This window comes from Sinocyclocheilus anshuiensis, unplaced genomic scaffold, assembly GCF_001515605.1.
Source record: "Sinocyclocheilus anshuiensis isolate Anshui unplaced genomic scaffold, SAMN03320099.WGS_v1.1 scaffold159, whole genome shotgun sequence".
In the NCBI taxonomy this organism is placed as follows: domain Eukaryota; kingdom Metazoa; phylum Chordata; class Actinopteri; order Cypriniformes; family Cyprinidae; genus Sinocyclocheilus; species Sinocyclocheilus anshuiensis.
The window spans coordinates 813412-828153 of record NW_015549567.1 but is presented as its reverse complement, the minus strand read 5'-3'; the positions used below and the strand labels follow the sequence as shown (position 1 = coordinate 828153).

Below are 14742 nucleotides of genomic sequence, written 5' to 3'. Positions count from 1 at the left end.
TTGTGCGATATATTGCCCCAGAAATAATTGCGATAAGCGATATTATTGTCATTTTAAAGACCATTTTATGCCACTGAATATATAATCATAATATAACAGCATAATAATGCAAGAAGGCCTACACACTTCCAAATGACAACAAACTTTTAATTTTTAAGAATATTTAGATCATGGAAATTAAGTATCAAAATATTAGATACCTTAGAATAAATAGTAAATAAACATTTTCTAACAAAAAGTGCAAAGTAACAAGTACAAAAAAAGAAAAATGCACAAAGAACTTGTATGGAGATTTTTCCATCTACAGATTTATCCCGGACCTTCTTTTCTCTGTAAATTAAGGGTGCACACTATTGCTGAAAAACACAATCACTACTCAGCGGTCAGACGTCCGTCAGATCCCTAAACAAGGCCATATCTGCAGATGAAACTTTTTTTGTAGAAGCATTTTTTTAATTTGAACTAGCACCTCATGACTACACCACGTTATGTACGAGAAGCTGCAAAAGACACAGGCGCAAGTGGAATGTTCAAAACATGGTGACATTAATTTTTAAGTAAATATAATGAGCGATATATTGTGTCACCAAAAATGATCGAGGTCATGTACATATATTGCGCGATAAGTCGATATATTGATTATTGCGACAGGCCTAGAGATAAGGTGGCGAGTAGCAAATACATGTTTCAATAAATATTTTTACACCATACTGCTGCTGCTGTCGTTTTTTTCTGTAAGCGAATGAAATGCCAAAAGAACATACAATAATTAACCTTTGTTTTTATCAAAATTAAATCATGACACCACATAAAATATAAAAAGGTGCAATAATTTACCCAGTTTAATAAAATAAATGAACAATCATAAAATAAAGTAACATGTTTGTGTTATTGAGATGACTCCAATATTTTTTTCACATCATGCTAAATTTTTCAGACTATGAGCCATTCACACTTCCCATAAAGGACTGATTATGGAAATTGAATGGTTCTTTTGTATTGCAAAACATGATACTTGACTCTGAACTGCTGCTAATCATTATTCTTTTGTCTATAATATTCTGACCATTGGTACCCGTCTCACACCTAGATACATGTCGTCATTGCATCATTGTTGCGTTTAGGGTATATGTGTGAGTGGCGTGACACACACAGTTTGAATACAATAAATATACTGTCGCTCAGCCTTTTCGAACTTCTTTTTGCCCCCAAACGAAGTACGAAAACGAACTTCGTTTGAAGTATATCGGGGCCTTAAGCCTATTCTTTTTTTCATGTGTAAAGGTATGAAAAAAAAGAGTTTTGTATTTATAATAATAAATATAAACTTTTATAATATTATATTATAACTTGTGTAATAATAATAATCATTTCATAATAAAAACAACAATAATTTAATAGTAATACAAATATGTATTTTTACATTTGTACATGCAGTGTGCAATTTTTGTCCACATTAATTACATAATATAATTACACTGAAAGAAATTGATAGAAAGCAAACACTGTTAATGTCTGAAGTAGAAAAAAATTATTATTATTATTAAGACATTAACTGTGTAAATTATTATTACTGATAAAACTGATATTGAATGTAATGTGGACCCTGGACCACAAAACCAGTCATAAGGGTCAATTTTTTTGACCTGATACCTGAAAGCTGAATAAATAAGCTTTCCATTGATGTATGGTTTGTTATGATCGGACAATATTTGGCTGAGATACAACTATTTGAAAATCTGGAATCTGAGGGTGAAAAAAAATCTAAATATTGAGAAAATCGCCTTTAAAGTTGTCCAAATGAAGTTCTTAGCAATGCATATTACAAATCAAAAATTAAGTTTTGATATATTTACGGTAGGAAATTTACTAAATATCTTAATGGAACATGATCTTTACTTAATATCCTAATGATTTTTGACATAAAAGAAAATTCATTAATTTTGACCCATACAATGTATTGTTAGCTATTGCTACAAATATAGACGTGCTACTTATGACTGGTTTTGTGGTCCAGGGTCACATACTGTATGTGATTAACATTTTGAATTTGGTTACTGCTGTTGTACCTTATACAAATGAAAATGTTCAACTGAAAACATAAAGCTAAATCTGTTAAAGTGAATGTCTGTTAGTGTGTTTGAATGTGTGTCTTACTTGCAGATGGCACAGACAAAGCAGCGCGGATGGTATGTCTTGCCCAGAGCGGACACAACTTCCCCTTCAATGAACTCTTCACAACTGAAGCAGCGGGTGCCATAGAGTCGCTGATAATCCAGAGTGCAGATAAACTCGCCCTGACGCACAAAAAAGCCTCCCTGAGCCAAATCACATCCACAAACTGCAGAAAAAAAGAGAGAGACAGTTAATACTACAATGTGCTCATCTTTAATGATAACATAAAATTTCCAGAATGCAATCTGTCATTCAAAGTAGTCACTTGAATGTGTGCAAAACCTGAAAAGTTCATTCTGGTGAGGATGGGGAAGAAACCTGTTGGTGCTTCCATTTACGATCACTAATAGTCAGTGCTATAATAAACAAACATCTAATATAAAATATTAATGGATATATAATCTAATATGACAAAAATCTATTGACACTTTTGACAATGAATAAATATGAGAGGAAAATGTTAGGGAGGGATGATTTGGGAAGAGATCCAGTCAGAAATCATCTCCTTAATTTTAAGTGGTTTTATTAAATTTTAAGATATATAATTAAATAATATATAATAAGTTATATATTATGCAATATATAATAAGTTCGGAAAGATGAGATAAATGCTTAATAAATGCATTATACTGTAACTAAACCCGTTAGATTTTAGTAGACTAAATATACTGTAGATTAGTTGACTAAAAACTTTTGATATTTAGTTGACTAAAACTAAAACAATTCAGATGACTAAAACTAAATGGCATTTTAGTCAAAAGGCTATGACTTAAACTGAATCAAAATGTGCTGTCAAAATTAACACTGGTTTGTGCTTAATGGGTCTGAGGAATAAATATGCGTATTACCCATAATGACATAATGACTACCCAAATCATGTGTTTGGGTGTGTGTCCATTTGTTTATGTGAGCAGCGTAATTGTTGTGTTTCTAATCAGCACACCATGACATGATCCAGGCACATGGAGACTGGAGACCAGGCAGGTGCATGAGTGGACAGGACAAAACAAAATGAAACACAACCTTCCTCTAATTTTCCCCTCTCCCTCACTGACTCTTTCCTTTTCTCACAGTCCTTTTTCCACTAAAACAGGAACCACATCAGGAACATAATACACACGGACACGCTCCGATGACATCATTCTCAGGGCTGATCCATTTTCCACCTCCTCTGAGGTAAATGATAACTGTGGAATTTCCTTCTCTCCCATGGCTTTTCTTTCTGTCTGTCCAGAGCTGAGATATCTCATTCTGAATAATAGACAAAAACAACGGCACAGCTTTCTTCAGTTCTTATTTGGCTGCTTTTATAATTGTAACAGTAAACCACTCTAAAAACTAGTGCTGTCAAACGATTAATCGTGATTAATCGCATCCAAAATAAAAGTTTTATTTACATAATAGATGTGTGTATAATGTGTATATTTATTATGTATATATAAATACAAACACATGCATGTATATATTTAAGAAAAATATGTTATGTTTATATGTTCAATATATTTATATATAATATAAAATATAAGAATATAAATATATACATGTAAATATTTTCAAAATATTTACTGTATGTTTGTGTATTTATATACATAATAAATATACACAGTAGACACATATATTATGTAAAGAAAAACTTTTCTTTTGGATGCGATTAATCGCGATTAATCATTTGACAGCACTACATGGTAAAAAAAACTGTTAATTGGTTAACATTAAGCTTCCCTACTATATACCATAAAAAACAATGTAATACATCTAATGTAATTTTACAGTAAAATACTGTACAGTTTTTAGAAGCAAATAAGAACAAGTAATTTTATACTTTACAGTGAAAAACAGTAAATTGGCATTCCCAGAATTTCCTGTTTGACACATCTCATTTTATGGTTTTTCATTTAAACAATTGTTGTTGTTGTTTTTCCTTTTACAGTTATGTATCTTTGGGCAGTATCTTACATTTTATGTTGTTAACATTTATTGTATTATTTAGTGTCATGTTCGTTACCATGATGGTGTTTTTCATTTGTGTGCACCTTCTATACAGTGTATTAGTTTTTTTCCGCAAATTTGCTACTGTAGTTTTTACAGTAAAGTTCTGGCAACCACAGCTGAAGCTTTTTAACGTGTTTAACAAACAACTACAAAAGAAAATTTGCCCTGTAAAATCCAAATATAAACATTTTTTGTCGTCAGTACAGAAGGAAAAACTCAATTCAAATTCAAAATCAAATCTGGACTATGCAATCCATATTCATTTTATTGCATTTTATTCTTACTGCAAGTCAACAATTGCCTAATTTTGTCTGTTTATTTTTAAGTGAATAACAGGAGAAACATTTGAGAATAAGTTGAAACATAGAAAACATTTTGCTCTAAAAGAGCAACTCCTGAGCAGTAAAATTGTTACAATCCCATCCCAGTATATTATAGTATGCATCCTATTCTCTCCAAGTGCCTGACAGTTATCCACCTGCCTCTGTAAGATCCTATCTTGAATGACCTCACTTTGCTGTTACATAATAAGCTTTAGCACTCAGAAAACAGGCTCTCTCTCTTGCTCTCTTTCACACACACCCAAATGCACACTTATACTAACGTACTAATTCCCGTGCTAGCACAACACAATGCATTCTAGAAATGTTGCTCTCGTAGTAAAAATCCAAACAATAAAACAGGAATGTTGCTCAGGAAATGACAGGCATATTTTCCACAGCTGCTGAAGAATGATTGGTTGGTGACTGTGATGTGGAAGGTTAGCTAGGTTATAGGCATATGCGGTGTGAGAATGTGTGAATTCTGTTCCAAATTAATTAAAACTTCCTCCTAAAAGCACAAACTGTCTTAAAGAGAACATGTAAGGTAAGAGGACAGCACACACCCAGAGCAAGACTGAAAACAACATTGAACTTCTCATTTCATCAAGCAAAATGGATTTTTAATAGAAGCCATAAATGCTTTTTTTTTTTTTACATGAATTTGACCAATGATAGACATGCATCTTATTTTGGCAATTTTTTATATTATCCTAGGCAGTTTCATAAAATACTTCTAAAAAAAATTATACGCTGTTTTTTTTTTTTTGTGCAGTGAAATTTTAACCTAATATATAAAATGTTCATATACAAAGATATATTTATACTTTGTGAAAAAAAAAAACAATAAGTGTAATATATAAGGACACCATGTTTCAAAATTAAATAACTACTGTATAAATAATTAAATTAGGTTAAAGTAATATAAGCCAAATATAGTCAATTATAAAAAGTATTATTAACTATTAAAATATTATATATACTGTAGAATATTTTCTTCATATTAAGCTGACAGTTGACATCTTTTACTCTCTTGTGGATAAACATTCCTAAAAAAATATTTTTTTCAGTTACTAATTGAGCTGTCAATAGAGTAAAATAGTTGTGATTGAGCTCATGATTTATTACCAATGTTTAGACAGGAGAATGAAGTTATAATATCAAATGCCTGCTAAATTATTACATTAAACATTTATTATGCTAATTCATTGACTTTGACCAATACTTTTCAGTAAAAGTTTTTGTGGACCCCTCAGCATCCCATTGCAGCCCTGCCCCTGGACCCCAGTTTGAAAACCACTGCTCTAAGCACACTTTTGCCTATCAAGTACTGAAGAATGTAACCCAAACCCTGCAATGATAAGAAGTCCTCAACACTGGGCACCACAGGGTGTGTCTTTCACCCTGCCGGGTATATTTAGCTCAGCTGCAGACAGAAAGCAACGCCTGAACAAGAGCAGTAAGGAATGTCTGTGAGCAACGCTGCTCTCATGATCACACACACGATCAGTCTTCACTCAGCTGAAAGTGTGCAAGTTATAATGTTAGTTATCATTTTGAAATCTAGAGGATGTTTTCATCCAAAACAGCAAATACCAGAACAATTCCATGAACAGACCTCCCTGGGGTTAAGTGCTCCAGATGGACACCCCATCAGCACCTTGGGAATGAACACTTTGGGTGCTTAAGCTGCCAAGAATGTCACACCTGCCATATGATGACTGAAGGTTATAGATACAGAAAAGAGCAAATAAATTAGAAAAAATGAAAAAAATACAGCACAGCTAAGGAGGTTATACAAGCGGCGCTAAAAAGAGAATGGTTGGGCTAGGAGAAATGGAACATGGAAAAATTATGGTGGAGGAAGATAAGCAGACTATAGAATAGGGAAGGAGTGCAAACAAGAAAAGCTGGGAGGGTGAACTGAGAAAGTCAACAATGAAACTTGAGGATCTTAATATTGGACTCGAAATAAAATTTCTGGATTGCAATTCTCAACATGTCTGACTCTCTGAAACCTAAACTTTGCAATGCAACAAGAGCAAGTAAACAAGATTATAAAAAACGTGTTGGCTGGCGAAAGCAATTCCTTTACACATTCCTCACCTGAGGCACTTTAAATCTAAGGGATAACTTTTGGAACAATCTCGGAAGCTATCGGTGAAAGATCAATGAAGCTGCAGGGTTAAATCTCTTTCCTCAAGGCCAAAGAACTGCGAAAGCTAGCACCAGTGACATGTAATTGGCAGGACTCGCATCAATAGAGGGAAGCGTTTTATTCCTGTAGGGTAATATAACCCCTCTACACACTGTCTAAGCCAACACTAGCTAGCTCTTGTGTTCCAACTGAATTTTCTGGCAATCTAAAATGGCGCTAGAGTGAATGCTTTCAGGGAGTTGGCTGCCTGGAGAGGGTCTGCTGTTCCTCTACATGAGAGGGGTTGCAATTTTCAGCAAACTTTCAGCAACAATCCAGCAGACAGGCTACTGATGCCACATCTACCTTAGAATAAAATACAACAAAAGTTGAACATGTCATATTGAGGTCTCTGTAGAGGTCTCATTGCGTGAGATCACATAGATAGCAGCAGCTTCAACAAAGCAAAAAATCACATTGCCTCACATCTATAATATAAGATGACCACCAACAGGGGTGGAGAAGATCACTCAGGATCAGGAGACCACCACAGCCAAAAGCTGGCTGAGATGGCGGCCACAGCAGAACAGAAGACCACCATGACTGAGCCGGAGAACACCAGGGGTTACCGGAGGAGGAAGAGACCTAGGCTGTGCCAACTGAGAAGAGGACCTCCAGGGTTGAACAGAAGACCTCTGGGGATCTGGAGTCCAGAGCAGATGACCAGCATGGCAGAGTGGAAGAGACAGGGAACCAAACGAACCCAGGGGTAGCTTCCATGGCTGTAACAGACCAGGCATAGATGGCCTCTGTGGTCATAATAGAATGGGAAGGTAACACAAGGAGTTCAGCGATGGCACTCCTAGCTGTGATAGAGTGAGCAAGTAAATCAAGAAGTTCAGGAATGGTCCACCTGGCAGTAAAGGGGTAGTCGGAGGTGTCAGAGACGGCCCTTCTGGCCATGAGGGTAAACTTTGAGGAATCTGGGACGGTCCTCCTGGTCATGATAGAGAACTCTGAAGACTCAGGCATAATGGGGAACTCCGAGGAGTCAGGGATAGCCACAGCAGACGTCCCCACCTCTGGGGCAGTCAGGGAAGTGTGTGTGGTCCAGACACACAAAATGGCAGTAGCTTTTACTGGAAGTGTTGATGACAAGGAAAGGACCTCCGGGACCACCAGACAGTGCCTCACAGACAACCAGACTTGGGACCACTGGGCTAGGGAGCTCTGAGACTACCGGACATGTGACCGCTGAGCTAGGGAGAACTGAGGCCACTTGACTTCAGAGAGCTGAGACCAACCGGACTTTGGACCTCCAGGCTAGGGAGCACTGGGACCACAGGATCAGGGAGTATTGTGACCACCAGACCAGGAAGGACTAAGGGGTCACCGAATTTGGCACCACCAGACTGAAGCGTGCCGAGACCACCAGACTTGGGACCACTAAACTCTGGACCATATCATAGCCCACGATGTAGGGGGAGAAACTCAGCAGTAATGCATAATCGAATTACTGTTAATGCTGCATATACCTCCTGGCAAATATGATTTTATGGGCTCATTTTGGCCAAAATGGTCAGGTGCAGATGACTAATTAGAAAATAAGATAAAATGCAAAGCAATTCATATACAAAGTAACTTAGAAAGCATGAGAGTGTACTCTCTTTAAGGTCAATGAAGGCATTAAATACAGCTACCGCCATTGGATTAGACAGTCTGCTAATGGACTGTGGGTGGTATTTTTGAGGTTGAGGCTACCTCATGATAAACACAGCATCACAATATTGCATCCTGCAGATGATGCAGAAAACAACACTATTAGGTATCAGCACACCTTTGGCAATGAACCTCGCATCAATGACCTAATGAACAGAAGAACTCCTGCATCATCACCTTCATTTGGCAGAGGATCACAAGCTCCAGCTGTGACATTCACCTTGAGAGTCCTGAGCGTTCACTGCACTACAGTGTTCTGTTCTACATGACCTGCAATTACACATTAAGTTAATCGATAAATAACACATGAGGGCAAATTTGTGTGCACTAGTATAATGAAAAAGGCTTGGACATGTAACTACATGTAGCTGACTGTCTACACAGCAGAGAAAATGGAATATGATAAGAAAACGCATCTCTGAACGAGCACATACTGTAGACACTGCACATGAAAGGCCTGGGCTACTAGCCAGACAAACTAGTGCACTGAATAAATACTTAGCCTACACAACAACAAAAAATATATGCACACATACATGTATACAAAACAGAATAGGCTGACAACTCATCCAACAGAGCAAAGCGAAATGTGTTTAATTATGATCAATTATGGTTCATTATCCATTTTTAGCTATTATGACAATTAAACACCAATTAAGCATCAAGAATTTTTTAACACCGATCCAAAACTAAACAATTCGTTTGACTTTTGTCAAACAAAGAAAGGGAGTATACAGTATTTGTTGTTGTATTACTGTGATGTTGTTTGCAATATGGCACCCTTTGCATAGTGCATATTACTATAAATACAGTTGTATCACTTTAAACTTCATATGATCTTTGTGATACGTAGAATGTGAACTCCTGCAGGCCTTGAAAAGAGATCGCAAAAACAGAAACAAAATACGCACACCATTTTTACCATATTGTCTGATGTGAAATGACATAACATAGATTGGCTTTAAATTACTGAAGTGACCTATAATGTTAGACAACAATACTGTAATACCAGGATTTTTAAAATGTTATTGAAAACATCTTATGCTCACCAAGGCATTCATTTGATTAAAAAAAATACAGTATAAACAGTAATATCATGAAATATTATTACAATTTAAAATGAAATATTTTTCTATTTTAATATATTTTAAAGTGTCATTTAGTCTTGTGAATACACAGCTGAATTTTCAACAATTACTGCAGTCTTCAGTGTCAGATGGTCCTTCAAAAATGATTCTTATATGCTGATTTGGGGCTTTCTAATTATTAACTTTTGAATTGTAGTGTATATGTGTATGTACACTCCCCTCCAAAAGTCTTGGAACAGTGAGGCCAATTCCTTTATTTTTGCTGTAGACTGAAAATGTTTGGGTTCGACATCAAAAGATGACTATGAGACAAGAGATCAACATTTCAGCTTTTATTTCCAGATATTTAAATTTTTTTAACTAGATTAAAGTGAATAAGACTTAATATTTAGTTGTAAATCCTTTGCTTGCAATAACTGCATCAAGCCTGTGACCCATTGTCATCACCAAACTTTTGCATTCTTCTTTTGTGATGCTTTTACAGGCTTTCAATGCAGCCTCTTTCAGTTGTTGTTTGTTTTGGGGGGTTACTCCCTACAGTCTCTTCTTTAGCGGGTAAAATGCATGCTCTGTAGGGTTTAAGTCTGGAGATTGACTTAGCCAGTCTAAAACCTTTCACTTCTTGCCCCTGATGAGTGTTGCATGATGAAGGATCTCCCACTCAGTTTGGTTGCATCTTTCTGTAAATGGGCAGACAAAATGTTTCTGTAGACTTCTGAGTGAATTTCGCTGATGCCATCATGTGTTACATCATCAATGAAGATTAATGAGACCGTCCCAGAAGAAGCCATGCAAGCCTCCACTGTGTTTCACAGATGAGCTTGCATGTTTGGGATCATGAGCAGATGCTTTTTTCTTCTTCAAACTTTAGCCTTTCCATCACTTTGGTAAAGGTTAATCTTTGTCTCATCAGTCCATAAAACTTTGTCCCAGAATTCTTGAGGCTCGTCCCTGTACTTTATGGCAAATTCCATCCTGGCCTTCCTATTCTTCTGGTGTAGCCTCTGTACTTTTGTTCATGAAGTCTTCTGAGAACAGTAGATTGTGATACCTTCACTCCTGCCCTCTGGGGGTTGTTGCTGATGTCACTAACAGTTGTTTTAGGGTCTTTTTTTACAGCTGTCACAATGTTTCTGTCATCAACTGCTGATAGTTTCCTTGGTCTACCCGTTCGAGGTCTGTTACTTAGTACACCAGTGGTTTCTTTCTTCCCCATTACATTCCAAATGGTTGTACTGGCTATGGCCAATGTTTGTGCAATGCTCCGATTGATTTTTCATCTTCTCTCAGCTTCACAATTGCTTGTTTTTTACCCATAAACAGCTCTCTGGTTTTCACGTTGGTTACATGTCTAACTATAAATGCAGTCTACACAGGCAAAACCCAAATCTGAAACTTAGAGCAGACATTCAGTGCTATTTATTGTTTGAATAACCATTGTAATAGGACACACCTGGGCAACAAAACACACCTGTCAAGTCACATGGTCCAATACTTTTGCTTACATGAGCAATGGGTGGGTTCAAATAAAAGGTGATTTTAAGTTGTGTATCAGATCCAGATGTAAAAAACCTGGAAATAAAAGCTGAAACGTTGATCTCTTGTCTCATATTCATCTTTTGATGTCATACCCGAATGTTTTCAGCCTACAGCAAAAATAAAGGAATTGACCTCACTGTTCCAATACTTTTGGAGGGGAGTGTGTGTATATATATATATATATATATATATATATATATATTACATTACATTACATGAAAATTAAAAAATACAGAAGGCTTACACATTACAAAGTTTTTAACTAAACATATAAAGTTTTATATAAAGCTATAGTGTACATAAACACTAGGTAACATTTAGTATAGGGACCAATTTTCACTATTAGATAGTTGCTTATTATTGTGCCTATGCATTAACACATTAGACTGCACCCCATAAACACAATCAAGCCTATAAAAAAACCAGTCAACCACCCCTTTAATGGTTTGTTAATAGCGAGAATTGGACCTTAAAATAAAGTGTGACCATATACTATACACTAAACCAAATCCAGCATTAACCATCAAGGAAACTTTTTTGTATAATTTTATTTATTTATGAATCATTTATGAGCTTTTGTCAGATTTACCTAATTTCTGTGGATAACTCTGACCCCCAAACTATGGTACAACCACGTAAACTCCCAAACAGACACACACATAAATCACACAACCAGAGCACAATTTGCTTAATTAAATGTGCTACTGTATGCAGCACACAGTTTTATTTACAGATGAGCCAGCATCTGTAAATGAGCAGCAAAAAAGCAGTTGCATCCTGCCTATTTGATAGAGATATTCAATTATATTTGAGGGAATCTCAGCTGATCATAATCCAATGTGACAGATGGGATTACAGAATAATGTGTTCCCGAATCCAATGAAAATGTCAGAGAATGGGGGAAATCCATATTTGTCATTTCACAGCATCCATGGTTTAAATACACCATTGTTGAGTTATTAGTGCTAAATTATGAATAGAAAGCCTCTGCGGCTAAATGTCCCTGATGAGCACTACTAAAAGAGGAACTAAATAAAGTGTGTCATTTATTAATTCTGCTGAATCCTTCTGGATCTGTGGAGTTGTTATATAACGTCAGTGGTGGCTCAGCTGCAGTGGGAAACAGTTTGAAATTAGAAACTTGACATAGCCTTGAGCACACAAACACATTGTGCTCTGTCCTTGAGTGGGAAACAATTTAATTTTGTGTGTTAAATCAAACTGACATGATTTAATTTAACTGGGAAATATGTACTTGGAGGTTTCACAGAAAACTACTGAAACAACACTGAAATGACAACTAAACAAATCAAAAATTCAAGATAAAACAGTAGCCATATTATAGTCCATTTTACGACATAGCCACTCTTTAAATACGAAATCTACATTACTGTATTTAAAAACATCCCTATATAACACAGAAAATGACATCAACATATTTTTGAATTGCAAAGCCAGTATGATGAAAATGTCCACGCATACAAATGTGCATACATACAGGCCTACAGAAAGCATATCACTTGCAAAACACACTTATAAATATATGAGGCTCATCATGTTTCAGATGTTGAACTCTAGTGTTGTCAGGACAGAGAAGAGAGAAGCGACACAGGCTGCCTCGGCAAAAATACAAGGAATTTTTTAGGTTCGGGTAATCACAGACTTTCTAAGAATTCAAATCAAATAATTTCAACATTTGATGAGTTATCAAGATTCAAGACTTTACTGTGGTGTGTGGATAGTGTGTATCTGTGTGTTGATAAAAGAAAAATCACTAGGGGGTTCAGGCAAACAAAAGGCAGCTGTATTAGGGTGTTTTCAGTAGGGTGTAGGTCACACATTTTAGCAGGAGTAAACACACACACAGAACATGTATATTTTAGAAGATCTTTAAATGGCTGGTATTTGATATGTACTGCTTTATTAATATTGAGTTAGAGCATGTTTAGAACAGATATCCCTCTCCAGTTACATTACATTTACAATTATTCCAATTTACATAAAACTATACACTAAGGGTATGTTTATGCCCATAATGCTATACATTAAAAATGTTCCTTTCTATTTAAACCTGCTGAGAAAAGCTGCATGTATATATCTATATTTTTATGCATATGCTTATTTTGATTGAATAATATATTTGAGCTCACATGTTTGGAACGAGCGTTGGGCGTGCTCAGCCCAGCCTTTATAGAGCAATGAAATCCCCACTGTGCAGAATAGCATTGCCATGTTGTCATGGTGTGCATGAAACAAATACAGGCAGTTTTACGATAAGTGAATTCCCCCACGTGTCTCTGTCCTTCTCCAGACCTCCATACGAAGGCTCCAAAACATCTTAGAATGAAGCAATATCATCTGGTTTGTTTGATGTTTTACATAACAAATGAGTTGAAGGTGGTGTGACAGCACACTGAGTGCTGGAAAGACACTCTCAAACACACTTCCTGTAAAAACAACACCCGCCCACATAACCAGTGTTCCTAGAATGACTCCTATAAAAGAAAAAACAATGAGGCACTGTATTTGTAATTGTTGAAGTTGAAGAAATCATGTATGATTAAGAATGTAAGTGCAAATTTGAAACAATTAAAGGCTTAGCAATTAAAGCAATTAATGTCTAGAAATACTGACATTTCCTTGCTGATCACATTTTTTGTCGATACACCTATTATATAATTTTATTAAGCATTTTGGATGAATAAAAATAAAAATCACAGTCTCACCACTGTCAATGCTAATGGGGTGAAAGGTGGGAAGAATTTGAGGGGCCGGCTTTGAAGTCTTCTTTAATTAAGAAATAATTTATGCAAATTCCTTTATTCATTCTGTAAATACTAATGTAGAAACTCAATTATATTACAAAAAATGCCCATTTTCAAGCAAACCTGCAAGTATAACTAAACTCAATAGTAATAGTAATTTGTAATAGTTCTTTTTAAATTCTACTTTATGCACTACTGTTTAAAATTCAAAAATACAGTAAAACATGAATATTGTGAAATATTATTGCAGTTTAAAATAACTGTCTCCTATTTGAGTATACTGTAAAATGTAATTTATTTCCATGATGGAAAAGCTGAATTTTTAGCAGCAATCTCATGTTTTCAGTTTAACATGATCCTTCAGAAATCAATCTAATATGCTGTTTTGGTGCACAAGAAACAAAAGGTACAAAAGCTGTCACTGGGGTGGTACCTTTTCGAAAGGTACACTTTTGTACCTTTTGAACCCCTAAACAGCGCATATGAGTACCTTAGAGGTACATATTAGTACTTAAAGGGGTCATATGATGCGATTTCAATTTTTCCTTTCTCTTTGGTGTGTTACAAGCTCTTGGTGCATAAAGAAGATCTGTAAAGTTGCAAAGACTCAAATCTCAAATCCAGAGATATTCTTTATAAAAGTTAAGAGTCAGCCACACCTACCTAAAACGGCTCGTTCTAACACGCCCCCACATATCTACATCACTATGTGGGAAGATTTGCATAACGCCGCCCAAATGTTCACGCAAAGAAAGAAGGCGTAACTTTTATTCTGGCTATAGTATTGTTGCTGCCGCCATGTTGAGAATGCGCCGTGTGATTCATTGTGAAAGCGAAACTACTTTGTTTGGCCTTCCAAAAGAGGACGATATCTGCTTCGTCATACCTGGAGCTGATCTGTGCTGGTTGCTGAGGAAATACTACAACTTTGCGCTGTGATCGCCGGATCGGCTTTCACCGTGGATGAAGCGGAGTCCAGCCCGGGGTCGTCACATGTGGTTGCCGCA

General features: G+C 36.0%; 1 pseudogene; it reads right to left on the bottom strand.

Annotated features, from left to right (window-relative positions):
* Positions 1-14742, bottom strand: part of LOC107657295 (actin-binding LIM protein 2-like) — a 66026-nt pseudogene that overhangs the window by 34823 nt on the left and 16461 nt on the right.